This window comes from Hemicordylus capensis, chromosome 4, assembly GCF_027244095.1.
Source record: "Hemicordylus capensis ecotype Gifberg chromosome 4, rHemCap1.1.pri, whole genome shotgun sequence".
Lineage (NCBI taxonomy): Eukaryota > Metazoa > Chordata > Lepidosauria > Squamata > Cordylidae > Hemicordylus > Hemicordylus capensis.
In genome coordinates this window covers 316,537,162-316,553,724 of record NC_069660.1, presented here as the reverse complement: position 1 = coordinate 316,553,724, position 16,563 = coordinate 316,537,162, and the positions used below count along the sequence as shown (strand labels likewise).

Genomic DNA, 16,563 nt, shown 5'->3' with positions numbered 1-16,563 from the left:
CACAAACTATGCCACTGAGGTGTCCCTGTGTGTCACTCACTACAACTGTACCCAATTTGGTTCAAATGGGTTAGGCAGTCCATAAACTAGCCCGCTTGTGCCTCAAAGGTTTACGTGTCTGCCGTCTTGGATCGGGGTGGATGACATCATCACAACCTAGGCCATTGAGGTGTTCCCATGTATCCCTACAACTGTACCCAATTTGGTTTATATTGGTCAATGTGCGAAGTTGATAGGGGACACATACAGAGGCTGTTCACACGATGGGACGAAATTGGGCTAGCGATTTCTTCCCATCGTGTGAACCACCGGGCTTGGCTGCGAGCCCGGTGGTTCCGGAGTGGGCAACCCGCTCAAGTAACCTGCCCCTTAAACCGGGTTTGCGGAGCGAGTGCCCTACAGACCCAGTTTTTTGGATCGTGAGTAGCCATGGCGCAGCTCCACTCCGTGGCTACTCACGTAGAGTCCCCTGACCGGGAGGCTTAAAAGCAGCCTCCCGACTTGGGGGTCTCACCAGTATGCCCTGCACACTCACGCAGGGCATACGGGAGCTTCTTGGGGCCGCACAGCCCCTGATCCTCCCAGCCCCTGCCAGCTCCGTCACAGGGCCAGCAGTTGTGTGGGCAGCCGATCCGGCCGCCCAGGGCTGCTGCCCTGCTCGTCTGCGCAGAGAGCAGGCTTAGCCCACTCTCCCCACTAACCTGGACAAAGCGGGTCTCACGGATCATGAGACCCACCTCACACATGGACGGACACACACACAGAATGCCAAGTGATCTCATAATCCTACTAGAAAGTAAGCTAAAAAAGGGAAGGGGAGCAGAGATAACTACAGTACCTTGCTCTTCTGTTCGCCAGCAATGCCCCCCCACAAACTCCCAAATCCTCCAATGTTTGTTCTTGTTTTCGTTTTTGCAGAAAAGGGTCACAAAATGGCTCCACAGTGCAAAACGGTGACAGGAAATGACATTGGGAGTCCTTTCCAGCCACTCAGGAACCACGGATAAGCAAAGATAGCCCTATTTTTGCCCCACAGATAAAAGAATGGGTCCCTATGCCCGGACCATGGACACACAAATCCATGAACGGAGAACCCGCAAATAACGAGGGTCTCCTAGATGACCTTCCGTAGTCAGGTGCCAAGAGCACCAATACTTAAAATAGAGCGCCTACACACGAGAAGTGCAATTTAAATCAGCAACACATCACTGTAGTGAAGCAACAAATTTCCAATCCAAGTTCTGCTTCCAAAGTGTGGGCACACTACTTTAAGTACTGGCCCTTTGCTAGGAGCCCACAGATGGCTCTGCACCACCTGTGACATGGTGTGAAACACGTGAGCCTCATTTTTAACCACAGGACTTTCTTAAAATGCCCTAAGTGTGGTATGCTCAGTAAGAGACTGAGCTAACATTCAAGAAGCTTGGGGTGGAATGTTGCATCAGCTGTGAATTCAGTAGGTGAAATGCACTGGGTTGCTTTCCCCTTCATAGTCTGCTGTATGAAGACAATAGCGTTAACCTACCTTACAAGGTTGTTCTAAGGTTTACAAGATAATGTATGAGACACATTTTAAACACTCGAAAATGTGACATAAATGCCAAGCATGGTTAAGGTCCATGTCAGTTTCAAAAGATATATCAATTTCATGAGTGATTTCCCAAACCACCCCCGCCCCCAGCACACAAACACCCACTGCAATGGATATGGTTTCCTGCAAACCTTTTCTTGCATAAACCTGGCAAATGAATGCTATATTATTTATTTATTTATTTAAATCTATGTACCCAAAAATTATAGACCAAAAGGCTCTAGGAGGTTCACAAAAATACACATAAGAAAAACAAAACAAAACCAACTATTAAAATCAGCAGTATAATACTTAAAAACATTCAGAGAGTACTAAAAGCCTAGCTGGGGCGAGGGGGAAGTGTCTTAAGAGCTCTTTTGAAGGCTGGCAAAGGTGTGAAATCACAAATGTCTATAGGAAGTGCATTCCACAGCCTAGGAGTGACTGCAGAGAAGGCCCGCTCCTGAGTCACTGCCAGACAAGCTGGCAGCATCTGGAGATGGACCTCTCTCGGTGACCTGTATGAATGGTGGGGATTATGCAGAAGAAGGCGCTCTCCTAGGTAACCAGGTCCTAAGCTCTTTAGGGCTTTAAAGGTAATCACCAGCATGTTGTATTTTGCCCGGAAACCTATTGGTAGCCAATGCAATTGCTTTAAAACAAGCTTCAATTTATTATCCCTCATCCAGTCCATTACTGCCTGTAGGCAGGCATTTAGGGGGGGTTATGCCATTTCCTGATGATGATGATGTCATGGAGAAATAGATTTGGGCATCATTGGCATATTGAACACACCCTGCTCCAAATATCCTGATGATCTCACCAAGCTGTTTCATGTAGACGATAAAAAGCATCCGAGATAGGGTGGAACCCTGAGGGACACCGTACAATAGCTCTCATTTCAGAGAGCAGTTATCTCTGAGCTACACCATCTGGAATCTACCAGAAAGACAGGAACGGAAACACTGCAAAGCAGTGCCACCTATTCCCAAATCCCTCAGATGATCTAGAAGGATACCATGGTCGATAATATCAAAAGCTGCAATGAGGTCCAAAACAAAGGTCCTTTCTTTTGCTCTGTATGCCTGACGGAACCGTTTTCCAAATTTACCATCCACTGGAAACAAATATAATATGGAGGATGGGAAATAGAAGGAAAGGGCAGCAAATTGGGAAGAATTCCCGAATGATGCACCCATCCATTTAAAAACACACAATTAATAACTGGAATATACCTTTGCAAAAAGATGTGGTATCTATTGTGTGTGTCACTCTCCCCAAACATCTCTATCCCACAAAGTAATAGGATTAAGTTATGAATAAGTGTGGCAAGGTAGGCTACTGAATTTAATGCTGATCTTCCTTCTGGTCAAGTCTGGTGGGTGGGTGGGTGAGTGGAAGGAAGGCAGGCAGGAAGGAAATGGGATATTCAAGAGCAACTCAGTTTTTGCTTGATGAGTGATGGGTTGCTCAGACAAGGAAACTAGGTCAGAACCAGAAGGTTTATAGGACCAGGTAGAATGTTATTGGTCCCTCATCTTTCTCACCCCATCCATGCTGAATTCTTAGCCACAATACCAGCCTCTGGTCATCTGCAGTTCCATGCCACAGGCCAAGAGCTTCTTCCTCTGGCAAGCTGCCAGGATGACCCAGAGGATAAGGTCACTGGGGTCCTAAAGCTTTATCCTCCTCTTCTCTCTTTTGGCTTGGATCTACCACCAACCTCCCCCAAGTTTACAGTGTCTAGTGTTTGGCCTGCAGACCTGCAAAATGTTTTGAAACACGGTTGATACAGATGCATAAATTGTCAGGGTGCTTTTTGCCAGCAGTGGCTGGCTCACCAGCTAGGGACCTCGGTGAGAAAGTGCCTTGGATCTTGCCTTGGCCATCGGTGCATTAGCCTGCCACACACAGGCTGCACAACTCTAACATGCTGTATGGTGGGTAGCCTTAAATGATGGGTTTGAAATGCCAACTGGGCGCTTTCCAGACTAGACCCTGCAATGGGGTCAGGATGCATTCCAGAAGTGTGCTTCCACACTTCCTGCCTTGTGACACCGCAGTCCATACGCAGACAGCAGGGTGCTGTTCACATTTCCAATGCCTTGTTTCGAATTTAATCGCTGTGATATAGAGCTAGGACGTTGTATATCCAGCGTGCAAAAGTTGCTGTTCCTTCGGGTTGTTAGTTTCCGCGAGACTGCTCCCCCTGCTGTTTACGTTTCAAATGCTGCTTGCCTGAATGGAGGAGTTTTGCTGCTGTTGAGCAGCTAGCCTGGAAAGCACCCAGGTTCAAAATGCCACCATACAGATGCTCAAGGGGACAAGGCAATCATGGAATGCCGATCTTGTACCAACCATGTTGGTTGCCAGTTTGTTTCCAAGTCCAATTAAAAGTATAGGTTCTGATCTTTAAAGCTCTGTCTGGGGCTTGCTTACTTTATAGCCCACCTTCCCCTAGATGGGCTTACCTGGACCCTATGACCAGCTTGTCCAATCTTTATCTCCAACCTACCTCTGACTCAAATATAATTAGCAGGTGTTTTTTCCCCCATGATGGTGCCTTATCTCTAGAATTTTCTCCCCAGGGATATCCATCAAACCTTTTCCCCCACTGCCTTTAACTGGGTAGTGAAACCCCTCCTCTTTCAAAGTACTTTTAATTGCTGGTTTTACCTTGTGTTTTAACTGACTGTTATTTTTCTCTCTCCCCCCCGCCACATTTTATATTGCAGTTGTTTGTTTTTATGTTTTTATGTTTTTGTTTTTAGCCACTCTGGTTGTACCAAAGGGTGGGGAATTTGAGAGGGGGAACTTGTCTTGGAGAGTTGGCCTTGTGGTAGCAAGCATGAATTGCCCCCTTTGCTAAGCAGGGTCCATCTTGGTTTGCATTTAAATGGGAGACTACATGTATGAGCGTTGTAAGATATTCCCCCGAGGAGGTGGGGTCACTCTGGGAAGAGCATAGGCATGCTTGCATGCAGAAGATTCCAAGAACACTCCTGCCTGCAACACTGACAAGTCACTTCCAGTCTTGTAGATAATCCTGAAATACATTGACCCAACGGTCTCACTCGGTGTAAGGCCACTTCCTGTGATCAGATATCTTAAATGAAAAAAAATAAATTATTTTTTGCAAAGGTTAATGATCCCTGCATCAAAAAGCACTTTGCAAAAGCTTGTTCATCTGCAGATGAATAAACAAAATAAACGATGCAAAACCGGAGCTTTTTTGATCAAAGCAAAATTCTTTCCAAGATGTCAAGTTTTCTGCCAGCGAGACATGTGGAGGGACATTGGAAAGAGCTTCACTGTCAGAAAACCAAGATTGAAATTGACAAGTGTGCCTTTACAGCTTCCCTGTACATCACATTTTAACAACTCCTAAATTGTTGACATATCTTGGAGTTTCAGTTTTGAATTTTATAATGATCATACTGGTTGAAAAATGAAGCACAAAATACTTTTCACCAACACGTTTTAAATAATACAGTAGAACTAGGGGGAAACCAGGCAAAATACAGTCTTAATTAAAGCACAGCAATATGGACAGTTAAAGCATATTCCCTTTCAAATGTTCACATGGGGGAAAGCTGCACATTTTCATAAGTTTCTGAAAACCTGTTTTAGTTTTACAAAATACTTACAAAATGTTTCAGCCCATTTCATAAAAGCTGGTGTAGGACAGTGGCCAAAAAGCTGCCCAAAAGTTCAGATATCTGAAACCACCAAGGGAAGAACTTGGGCATGCCATAGCCTCAGTTTCCCAACTGTGAAATAGGAGTTGTGGTTGGGCGAAGGCTGACTGCGTTCCAAGGCTGCCTGTCCTTTAGAAACTCTGTTTCTCCCCAGTAGAGGGCAGTAGTGGCATGCATCCAATGCACACCCAAACCCACTCAGAATCTATGGTTGTTCAAAGATTGCGTTTTAGACATGCAGAATATGTCTAATGAACACATACAGCATGAGAACTGCATGACAAATGTGCAACTGTCACACAGGCAGCAATTTTGCTGTGTGTTTTAAATCCATGCTGTCATACTGATACAGATGAGAGGATTTCCCCCATGTTGATCAGTTCGTTTCCCTGGTTCATTCTGCCCTGTGTTCCACTTCTCCAGAATCCCAGTTTAACTAGGGGCCGGTATGGAAGACACTGTCCTCTGCAGAGGCCGCAATGTTTGCAACAACATTCTCAGGCAGGCAGGGCTCATTACAGCTGTACTCAGTATTCAATATTCTCTGCTTTTGAAATTGGGGCCAAAGGTTTCTCTCCAAATCTATCTGCTGTGATTATACACAGAGCCTCGCTGGATCAGACCCAAAGCCTACCTAGTCCAGCATCCTGTTTCACACAGTGGCCCACCGCACATTTTGGAAGCAGGAGATGAAGGCATGCCCCCTCTTTTGCTGTTGCTCCCCTGCAAATGGTATTGAGAGGCATCCTGCCTCTGAGGCTGGAGGTGGCCTATAGCCACCAGACTAGTAGCCATTGATAGACCTGTCCTCCAAGGATGTGTCTAAGCCTCACTTAAAGCCATCCAAGCTGGTGGCCATCACCACATCCCATGGCAGAGAATTCCACAGATGAATTATGTACTGAGTGAAAATGTACTTCCTTTTGTCTTTCCTAATGTTCCTAGTAATCCGTTGCACATGGGAGATCTCACCTGCACTGGGATCATGTAGTGAAAGATACAGGACCCCCAGAACCACGGCCCAAGCTGGCTGTGTGATAATGCCACTGAAGACCCGGGAGGGCATTTTAAAGAAGGAAGCTAATGTTTTTGCAAGGGATGCAAAAAACAGAGTCAGAGAGACTTATCTGGCATTGAGAAAAAGGTTCATAGAAAATAATGATGAGTCATTTTGACTGAGCCCCGAGAGTCATTTAGTCCCTCTTCTAGTCCCAAAGTATTAGTCATGCATGGTTTCTTCTCCCCACCCCCACCCTTTCTGCATACACACCTTTGGGGTAGAAAGCTGCCTTTTACTGAGTCAGACCACTGGCCCATCTGGCTTGGTCCTGACTGGTAGCAGCTCTCCAAGGTTTCAGGCAGGGGTCTTTCCCAGCCCTACCTGGAGATGCTGCCAGGGATTGAACCTGGGACCTTCTCACTCAGCTACAGTCCCTTCCTACATTCCCCCCACACACACACACACACCAGGTTACCGTGGCTGATGTGTGTAGGAAACCTTGCATATCCACAGTTCCTCTGCAATGTCCTCATTTGGTGGCCGAGTTGAATTATGGATGAATAGCCTGTTTTGTTTCCCGTCCACCATCTGTCTTCCCTTTCTGAAGGAAATAAAGGCCTGTTGACCATTCCTTCCAAAACCTTGGCCATTCATAATAGCAGCAGTTTCAAAGTGTGTGTGTGGGGGGGAGGAGTAAAAAGCCTGCTTTGGAAAACAGGGGCGCAAAGAGCAGAAGGGGCTGCATCATAGGAGGAATGAGAGGAAAGCAAGGTTGGATTCCCTGTTCGGCTGTCTGCAGTCTAGAACAAGTCCAGCTCTCCCACTTTGAGCAGCAGGCTCTCAGATTCTGTCGGAGATGGAGTTCCAGTGCAGTGACCTTTTGCACCAACGATCCTAATGACCACTAGGGGCATTGGGGGTAGAGGTAGCTAGTGAGGGTCTCCTTACCTGGCCTTGCTTTGCCTCTGCTCTATGACCCCTGCCTTGACTCCTTGGGTACTTCTTGTAGAGAGCCAGCCCACTTCCTTTCCTCTTGGCGAATAGATGGAAACATCTCCCTCTCCCCATCTATCCATTATGTAGCTCTTAGAAAAAGCTAGGAGTTTACTATCCAGAATGAGCTTCGCCAATAGACCTATTTGGTTTAGATTGTATTACGTGAATCTCCTCGCGTGTTCTTTCGATGACTAAAGAACAAAAACTCGGCACTTGACTCCGTAAATGGAGTGGGTAGCTAGCTTCCTTTGTTGGCACCTTGAAAAATGATTACAAACTCTGACAGATGCAGGGTTCCTTCCCTGCTTGCACAATGATTATGGCACTAGCATAGAGAGGCAGAATTGCATTGCTTCCTCAGTCCGGCATCCTGGGACTCCCATTTGTTATTTAAGCAAGTCCTTAGGGTGGTAGAGAAAATCATTAAACCAGATGCGCAATGTCTGGTGAAATCTCTGAAGCACACTTAGGAAGCACAGCTGTAAGAAATGGCATTCCCATAGCATTTTGATAGTATTTTTATCAAGGGATGTGTGTGTGTGTGTGTGTGTGTGTGTGTGTGTGTGTGTGTGTCCTTCATTAAGCAGTTTAATGAGCTGATATATAGTACAACAACCTCAAGCTAGGGATGTGTTTGAAACACGATCCGGTGTCCAAATCGCGGGCACGTCCCTTTAAAAATGAGGGCTTACACAGCCCCTTTAAAGCAGAGGAGTACAGGTCCATATCTGCTCCTCCTCCACTCACTGCTATTTCCATAATCCTGGCACTCCCCCAGGTGTCCCATGCAACGCCGGCATGCACATGGACTCTGTGCATGTGTGGCAGTCATTTGCGTGGTCAGCGTGGTTTCTGACCATGCACACGGCCACTGCAGAGGCCATGTGAGTGCCAGCATCATACGGGGCAGCTGGGAAACGCCCTGCCGGTGCATAGAGGTGTGCACAAAACCGGTTTGCCTGGTTGGGGTACCCTGCCACCACCACCCCAAGGGGTGGGTTCGGGGCAGCTCCAAATCCCCATTATTCCCTATGGGGAATTTGTTTTTTGTTTTTTAGAAATTCACCATTAATAGTAGGGGCACCTAACTGCCTTGGGGTTTGGTGGGTGGTAGGCACCCCTGAGTGCCTACCATGCCGACCTTTTGCACCCCTGGGTACTCCACATAGGGAATAATGGGCAATAATATATATTTTTTCAAAAATTCATAAAAAATCATAGTAGTGTCCGATTCCTTTTGGGTTTGGGTGGTAGTTGTCACCCATGGGTGCCTACCACCCAAACCAATTTAGGAGGCTCAAACCAGTTCAATCTGGTTCAAATCAGTTCAAATCAAACCAGGCTCAGTTCGGTTTGAATTCGAACCAGCAGATTGAACCCAATGCGTGGTTTGGTTCGAATTCAAACCTTCAGACTGAACTGGTTCGAATTCAAACCGGTTTGCACATCCCTACCGGTGCACGGGCATAGCTGGGAAGAGTGCCGGCATTAAGGCAATGGCGGTGATTGGAGGATGAGCAGGTACGGACCTGTTCTCCTCTGCTTTAAAGGGGCTGTGTAAGCCCTCATTTTTACAGGGATGTGTCCACGATTCAGATGCCAAATCACATTTCGGCACATCCCCACCTCAGGCAAACTAAAAGATCATAAGCTAAAGGAGAGCATCCAGAGACATCCAGTGTATTCAGGGGATAAGGTTTCAGCATCTTGCCTTGGGCACTGCTTTCAAGATGACTACTCCCTGGCCGTGTTCCTTCTAACAGGGATTCCCAGATGTTGTTGACTACAACTTCCAGAATCCCCAAGCAAAAGCCATTGCAGCTGGGGATGCTGAGCGTTGTAGTCAATAACATCTGGGAATCCCTGTGAGAGGGAACAGTGTTCCTTGGCCCCCCTTCCTACAGTCCCCCCTCCCCCAATTTCTAATATCCTTACCTCCTTCCAGGTTGGTTTGATCACATGTCTACTCCATTCATACATAAAGCAGGAAGTGAGGTGTGCCAAATTTCTCCTTGGAAGGAACCCTGAAATTTGGAGAAATTTTCTAGCATGGAGAGATGCCTCCACATCTGACTGAGCCCTCTCCTCACTTCTGTCCCAGCTCAGCTCACTTCAGGTGTCAGACCCAAGTGGGGCAGGGGAGAAAAAGTCTGGAGGGAGGTAAGGATGAACTGAGTCCAACTCCCCTTAGCCATGCATAAGTGACATATGTGACTCACATAGGGACACCTCAATGGTGTAGTTTGTAATGATGACATCCACCCCAATCCAAGATGGCAGACACATGAACGTTTGAAGCACAAGAGGGCTAACTTGTGCACTGCCTAAGCAATTTGAACTAAATTGGGTGCAGTTGTAGTGAGTGACACATAGGGACGCTTCAAAGGCAGAGTTTGTAATAATGTCACCCACACTGATTCAAGATGGTGGACACATGAATGTTTGAGGCACAAGTGGGCTAACTTTTGAACTGCCTAACTGATTTGGACCAAATTTAGTCCAGTTGTAGGGATAGTGAAAGGAAAGTAAGCAGATTAGTTCTTACTAGAACAACTTGTTTGATGTTAAAATTAGTCACCCTCCTCCCTAACATGAGACAAAGGAACATGAACATCCAATCCACCAAACCCTCCTCCTAAACCAACAGACTCCACCCCTGTGAAAACCTTTCCCCACCCTTGCTCACATTTGCATCTGAGCACACACACACACACACACACACACACACAACCCATTTCCTCCTGGTTTTATCAATGGGAGGGGGTCCCTGGCCTTGCCTCAAAGAAACTCTATGCAAACGTTTCTCAAGAAAATAAACACAACTGCATCTGCATCAGCTTTCACACCCTTTGAACTTGTCAGAAGACAGAAGCAGGCCGGCAGGTCAGGACTGTGGGAGAAGCACCACAGGAAGAGCCGTCACACCTCAGACGCATGCACACAGAGACACGCATGGGCCGTAGCCAGTTGGGACAGAGAAACTTTTACCAAGGAGAAAGAAATCTGGGCAGGGAGGGAGGAGAAGCAGGGCATTTCTGCCACATCCATGCATCCAAGGAGGGGGTAAAACCAGACAGCAGCGCCTCAGGGACAGAGAGCTGTGTAAACAGACCAGAGGCAGAACATGAGATGCGTTTGCACGGCTTCCCACTCCCTCTCTCCTGTAAGGCGAAAGCGCCATTTCCCAGCTATCCGGAGCCCCAGAGTCAATGAGAGTGGACAGTTCTGGCCCGCGGCCTCATTTCAACTTCAGTTGGCAATGTGGGGGGAGGGGAGGAGAAAATCAAAAGGCAGCCGAAATGCAGATGTATGTAATGGAGCTGATCACAAGGCATCCGGGGGAGAGCAGAACAGGAGGACCACGGAGGGCTGGCCTGGACTTTATGGACTTATCTTTAGCTAGACCAGGGATGCATCCTGCCCAGTACTGTCTCTTCTGGAGAACTAAGATGGTGAAGGGTCTGGAAACCAAGACTGGAGAGGAACGGAGGAAGGAGCCAGGTCTGTTTTAGTTTGGAGAGGAGAAGATGAAAGGGAGATAGGAGAGTGGTCTCCAGAAAAGGAGTGGGCTTGTTCTCTCTCGCTTCTGAGGACAGGATGATAACCATAGAATGGGTTGCAATTACAAAGAGGAAGAGTTGGGCCAGGCATTGGGTGGGAATGCCTAATGGCAAGAGCAGTTAGGCGGGGGACAAGATGCCTCCTGCAGGGGCAGGATGCAGGAGGGAATTCAGAGGCTGGACTAGCATGTTTTGTGGATGCGGCCACAGCTGGCTACAATAGGGGGCTGCTCAAGCTGGCCTTGTTGGATTTTTAAAGGTTAACATAGGAATGTGCCATATACTGAGTCAGACTGTTGGTCTATCTAGCTCAGTATTGTCTTCACAGACTGGCAGTGGTGTCTCCAAGGTTGCAGGCAGGAATCTCTCTCAGCCCTCTCTTGGCAATGCTACCAGGGATGTTTGTAAAGTACTTTAAAAAAAATGCACAGTGGAAATGGGGTGCACCGATATTCAGTATTCTTCTTTTTTGTCACTTTTTCCAAACCAGTTTGCACAGGGAAAGATGGGTTTAAAAAAGCATAAGGGGCACCATTATCATGACCAGATGAAGGACTCCATCATGGCCAGACCCCACACGGTCCCTGCCCAAACCCAGCCTGGTGCTGCTTTCAGGGGTAGACCCTTCAAAGCCTCACCTGCACCTCCACCAGCCAGCAAAAACAGAAGCCAGACAGGTCTGGGATGTGTTCTCCTCCCACTCAGCCACTGACAGCCCGTGCGTTTCCTTGGATAGCTCTGTCTGCTCCCCTTTCCCTGCTTCTTTGACTCACTAGTTTGCAACCTGCAGCCCTTCACACCACCTTTTCTAGGTTCACACATTGTTTCCCAGCTGCAGGGCTTCTCCACAGATCTAACTGGCAGGATCTCCCCTCCCTGCGATGTGAAAAACAAGCCACCTCCTCCTGGGCAGGACAGAGCTGCGTGGAACGGTGCCTCTGTGCAGACAGATCCAGCACGGCGGCTGCCAGAGACGCAAGGAGATTGCGCTGGTGTCAAAAGGCAACCGAGATGCTGGGCTAGAGAGAGAGGAGCTGGGGGTCACGGCTGTGACAGCCGGCATCAGCATTTCATCCCGGGGCCCACATGAAGCAGGCCTTATGCTGAGTCAGACCATGAGTCATCTGTCCTGATCCTGACTGCTGGAGATGCCAGGAACTGAACCTGAGGACCTTGTGGATGTAAAACGTGTGCTCTGCCACTGAGCCCCTCCCCGTCTAGGCAGAGCAGTGCAGCCTGGAAGCAGCAAGCAGGCAGAGGGCCAAGTCAGCATGTAGGGGATGAGCATAGGAACATAGAAAGGAACAAAGGAAGCTGCCATATACCGAGTCAGACCCTTGGCCCATTTAGCTCAGTATTGTCTACACAGACTGGCAGCGGCTTCTCCAGGGTTGCAGGCAGGAATCTCTCCCAGCCCTATCTTGGAGATGCTGCCGCGGGGGTGGGGGGGGGACTTGGAACCTAGATGCTCTTCCCAGAGCGGCTCCATCATGCCCTAAGGGGAATATCTGACAGTGCTCACACATCAAGTCTCCCTTTCATATGCAACCAGATCAGACCCTGCTTAGCTTAAGGGGAAAGTCAGGTTTGCTACCACAAGACCAGCTCTCCTCTCCTACAGACCAGCTCTCTTCTCCTACAGGACAGAAGCAAGTTCGTCTGTGAAATGGGTTACTCAGATAGATGTATGTATGTATTTGATTTCTATACCGCCCTTCCAAAAATGGCTCAGGGCAGTTTGCATTTAAATAAAACTAAAATCAATTAACTGTTAAAATGAAAAACTGTAAAAACAACATAAAAACCATTATTAACACAATCAGAACAGTTTTGAAAACCCTTGAAAACCAAGCCAAACCTTTACAGTTTCAAAACCCTGGAAGGCCAGGCCAAACAGATCGGTCTTAAGGGCTCTCCTGAAGGCCAATAATGAACTCAGATTATGGATTTCTGCCGGGAGTGCATTTCACAGCCCAGGAGCAGCTACAGAGAATATTGAGGAGCAAGGGCAGAGCCAGCAGCTGTGCCACCAAGGGAGAAGCTATCAGTCAGGTGCACAGCTCCTGCAGAAGGTCCCTATTTCAATTCCTGGCCATCTCCAGGTAGGGCTGAGGAAAAAAGAAGCCCTCTCTGAAACCTTGAAAGATGATGGCAGTACAGACAGCAGTGAGCTAGATGGACCTACTCCGCACAAGAGAGCGTATTGTCCCTGCAGCCATCAGATAGCTGCAATACCATCTTCTGCCACCTACGGTGGTGGTGCTGCAGTACAGCAGTGCAGTTCCCTTTCCCGGCAAGCCATTAAGGAGGGCCACAGAGAGCAAAGCATGTGGGTCCCATGGTTTGTGTCCCTAGTATGACGGATTTGTGGGGGGGGGGAGCAAGAGGGTGGGTTTGAAGCCAGGCCTTTAGGCAGCAGGCTCCTGGCACTTCAGCAAACGCAGCACCCAAGTTGTGATCACAGATACCCAAGAGCTGGTTGCAAACTTTCATATGAGCCCAAAGCAGCATGGCAAGATGGCCTTATGCCACTGGCCAAGCACAATATACGGCTAGAACTGGGCATTCATGGGACCATTTTTCTCAACTGTTTTTAGGAATGTAGGAAGGCGTCTGATACTGAACCAGACCCTGGGTCCATCTAGCTCTTATCTTGTCTACACTGGCTAGCAGTGGCTCTCCAGGGTTTCAGGCAAGGATCTTCTCTGCCCCACCTGGAGATGCTACCAAAGACTGAACTGAGGCCCTTGTGCATGCAAAGCAGGTGCATGACCACTCAACTACGACCCCTCCCCTTAAAATTCCTGGTGAATAGGTTCTTTGAAGGCCTGGTGAAGGCCCTTTACTGCAAGGTTCAGTCTTGTCTAGTGTCAATAAACCCTAATGTAAGCCTTATACAGGAGGCTGCTATATATCGAGTCAGACCCTTGGTCCACCTAGCTCAGTATTGTCTTCACAGACTGGCAGCGACTTCCCCAAGCTTCCAGGCAGGAGTCTCTCTCAGCTCTATCATGGAGATGCTGCCAGGGAGAGAACTTGGGACTTTCTCCATGCAAGACTGCAGGTGTTTTTGCCTGAGCGGCCCCACCCTCTAAGGGGAATATCTTACAGTGCTTACACATGGAGTCTCCCATTCAAATCCAAATCAGGGAAGACTCTGCTTAGCAAAGGGACAATTCATGCTTTATGCCACAATACAATTTCTCCTCCCCTAGACCTCTCCTCTCTGTGACATACCTTACAGAGAAACATAAGAACATAAGAACAGCCCTGCTGGATCAGGCCCAAGGAAGCCCATCTAGTCCAGCAACCTGTTTTACATAGTGGCCTACCAGATGCCACTGGAAGCCACAGGCAGCAGGAGTTGAGGACATGCCTTCTCTCCTGTTACTCCCCTGCAACTGGTACTCAGGTACACCTCCTGCCTTTGAGGCTGGAGGTGGCCTATAGCCCTCCGACTAGTAGCCATTGATAGATCTCTCCTCCCTGAAGTTATCCAGATGCCTCTTAAAGCCATCCAGGTTGTGGGCTGTCACCACATCTCGTGGCAGAGAATTCCTCAAGTTGATTATGCTTAAATGAACCAAGATTGCCCTCTAATTGGTAATCAAGTTACCAAGCTGAGAACATTCTCCAGTGAGGTACCCACCATTCCACTGGAAATCTGTGAATGTTTGTTTGTTCTCTCTCTGTCTCTCTGTCTCTCTCTCTCTGTCTCTGTCTCTCTCTCTCTCTCTCTCTCTCTCTATCTCTATCTCTATCTCTCTATATCTAGAGAGAGAGAATCCTTGGGTATCTGGTCAGCTCAAGATCTAAGAGATGCACTGTATCCACGGCTGCTAGCCACGCTGGGTCCGGTCCCTGTGCCACACCTCAATAGGCACATGGGATGCCTCCTCCATCCCCCTCGTCTCCGTGCCCCAGCTGCAAGGCCTCCCCGGTCTGGCACTCACAGCTGTGTCCACTAACCTCTGGCGGTTGCGGATGGATCTAGGCAGCCAGTCCTCTGGAGTGTGCCTTGTCCCATCTCTGCAGTGCTCCCAGCCTGGCTTCCCCTCCTGCGGCTCTTCTTGCCTCATGCATCCACTGGAGGTCCAAGGGGGCAGGCCCAGGGTTCCTCCGTGGAACCGGCAGGAATGGCCACGGCCTCCAAGGAAGGAGTCCCTGCTGTCTGTCTCCCTGGTCATGTTTGCTCTAAGCCACTCCAGCCAGCCAGCGCCGGTTGGCAACTGTCAACCCTTTTGTGGGTTTCCATCCCTGCGATAGTCGTTTCTTAGCAACTCTGTTTGCCTTTAGCAAAAACAAAATGTCTCTGCCTCTAGCTTGCTATTTTGAGCTGAAATTGGGCTCTTTCAGGTTTGTGCTAGCTGTGCGGACAATGGCTAAATGCTGCATTGCCCACGGATCGTGGCGCCAAGCGGCAAACACTTTTGTCGGGCTGAGCCCAGCAGGGGCAATTTGGGTGAACATTTTCGCCTCCACTGAAAGGCACCTCCCTTGTACCCATGTTTGGGGGGATCACTGCACAGCAGCTTTATATGGTCACAGCTCTAGGAAGCGTCACCTGGCCCAGCTGCATATGCCCCCATGTTCCTGATTGGCTAAAATAATCCATGTTCCTGATTGGCTAGGTGTGACACGTCTAGGAAACACTGCCCTCATCCTGAATCTGCTTTGTTTGCCATCAGTGGCTTCAGAATGTAGCCAACTTTGATTGGCTATGTAGTGTTGTGACATCATATGCACTACATCATCCCTGATTGGCTGAGATCACTATATGAAAAAGAAAGAAGCCCTAAGGGTGGGAGGGAATAGTACCAAAGCAGCAGCAGCAGATCAGCAGAACAACAACAACAGTGAACAGTCACACACACACACACACACACACACACACACATACACACACCAGTCTTTTGTTCTTCCTATCCCTATCAATCAGCAGGCTTCACCATGGCCAACAAAAGAAGACCAGAAGTTGGCACCCAGTACACTTACATAGGAACATAGGAAGCTGCCATATACTGAGTCAGACCATTGGTCTATCTAGCTCAGTATTGTCTTCACAGACTGTCAGCGGCTTCTCCAAGGTTGCAGGCAGGAATCTCTTCCAGCCGTATTTTGGAGATGAAAGAGAGGGAACTTGGAACCTAGATGCTCTTCCCTGAGCGGCTTCATCCCCTGAGGGGAATATCTTACAGTGCTCACATGTAGTAGCCCATTCATATGCAACCAGGGCAGACCCTGCTCAGCTAAGGGGACAAGTCATGCTTGCTACCACAAGACCAGCTCTCCTCACCCTTCAGGTGACCCATAATTTTAACCTGCACTCTTGATAAGACCAGCTCTCCTCTCACAATTTATATTGCTGAAACTAAGATGTTCTGTGCCTGGCTGCTGCCCACTTGGGAAAGCTTTTGACATTCCAGTTCCTTAGAGCAAGAGTGGAATGCGAATGAAATTTCACAAGAAACAATTAAGTGTTGTAAGTAATTCCTCCTTGCAATAACAGGATGCAGCCAGTAGGTGTCTCCAAGATCAGCAGACGGATCCTGGTGCACAAGCATCCAGGTGCGCTAGAGAGAGCCACTGCCGGCATCAACGCAGCATCAATGCAGCTTGCCAAGCCCGATGGATGCAGCCCACCAGAGCCTTGATAGACGCAGTGCTCTTGCTGCCTGCCTGGGACTGGAAGAGACAGAGGGTTTTTAAGTGGCTCCTGGGCCACTGTGCATGGTTGAT

General features: G+C 48.4%; 1 protein-coding gene across 15 annotated transcripts in view; it reads right to left on the bottom strand.

Moving 5' to 3' along the window:
- ADGRB1 (adhesion G protein-coupled receptor B1) overlaps positions 1-16,563 on the bottom strand; it is a 464,876-nt gene that overhangs the window by 332,206 nt on the left and 116,107 nt on the right. Inside the window, exon 1 of one of the 15 annotated variants that reach the window (XM_053246402.1) lies at positions 14,794-15,025. The exons of 13 other annotated variants lie outside the window; for them this stretch is intronic. The gene's annotated coding sequence lies outside the window, so the exon portion shown is untranslated. Of the gene's footprint in view, positions 1-6,743; positions 6,765-14,793; positions 15,026-16,563 lie in introns of those variants that run through there. One more of the 15 variants, XM_053246403.1, reaches the window with a different exon arrangement.